Source organism: Acomys russatus, chromosome 1 (genome assembly GCF_903995435.1).
Source record: "Acomys russatus chromosome 1, mAcoRus1.1, whole genome shotgun sequence".
Taxonomy (NCBI): domain Eukaryota; kingdom Metazoa; phylum Chordata; class Mammalia; order Rodentia; family Muridae; genus Acomys; species Acomys russatus.
This window is the reverse complement of record NC_067137.1, coordinates 86,785,678-86,786,935: the sequence shown is the minus strand read 5'-3', so window position 1 is coordinate 86,786,935 and position 1,258 is coordinate 86,785,678.

Sequence of the window (1,258 nt, the reverse complement as noted above, 5' to 3'; positions counted from 1 at the left end):
CGCTGCACTGAGAATTGAACCCCTGGAAGCGCAGACTGCGTCCCCAACCGCTGAGGCAACTCTGGCCTGGCACCTGTGAATCTTAATGGCCACTCTAGGATCAAAGTAATGATCGGGGTTAGGGGTTTCCCCACTTTAATATACATTTAGATTCTTTGCCTGAAATATAGTTCATTTCAAGATAATAGGCTTACCGTTTTCCTTGATCTACTACAGAGAAATCCATTTTCATCCAATATTCAGCCTGAACAACAACATCACACACAGACACACACTCACTCACACTCATACCCACACACATGCACACGAACACTCATTGCTTTTTAAAAACCCAATAGACTAGACTTGCTCTCTGTTAATACTAGTTCTTAAGAGCAGGCAATTTTCTGAACCCCAGAAAGGATTGATTTTTCTCTCTGGTGCTAACGCATTTGGCAGTAGTAAACTGGGTCTCTCGCGAGGACCATTCATTCTTGGGTACCATTTGTGTACAAAAATACTTAGTAATCCGAGAATCCGCCCTAGCAGTTTAGACCCAAAGAAGGCTTTTGCAAGAACGTCCTCCAAACAATTTTGCATTTGGATTTTTAAAATGATAATTTATCTGTCTACCCTGATGAACTGAACAAAAGGGTCAGCAGGTGTTTTCCCGGTTTAAGACAAAAATACGGGAGGTGAGAGTGCGTGGTCACTGTTGTGGGGAGACCAGATGGCAGTGAGAGAGAATCCCGCAACACACTGGAGTGTTGTTGGTGAAAGGAAGGGCAATCCGGTCTGCATCCTGATGAAGGCCTTCTAACCAGGGGTGAATCCAGGTGAGAATCTGCCTCTGATAAGGGGGACCAGGCCGCTGCAAAGGCAAGCCAGGTTGGGCGGAGTGACTAAGATCCGGCTTAGGGCAGGATTCGAGGAGAGAAGAAATGGGACAGGGAAGTCAAGATTGGCGAGGTAGGCTGGGTGGGCAGTCATCCCAAGTCCGTCACTCAGATCCGCCGCGCAAAGACGCAAACCTATTCCTCCCGTATCCTGGCTGGTCCTCATACTTTAGGATTAGGAAGCCGAGCTGGGACCCCACCCAGGCCGGCCGCCGGGTCCCCGCGACTTCCCTCCTCCCTCCCCCCTGCGGCGGCAGCGCAGGGGACGGGCGGAGGGACGGACAGGGGCGGCAGCCGCGCCTGTCCCCTCCCACCTCCTGCCAGCGCGAGCTTCCCCGCGCCGCGCTCCCGCCGCAGCCGCGCTTCCCCGAGCCAGCGAGCGA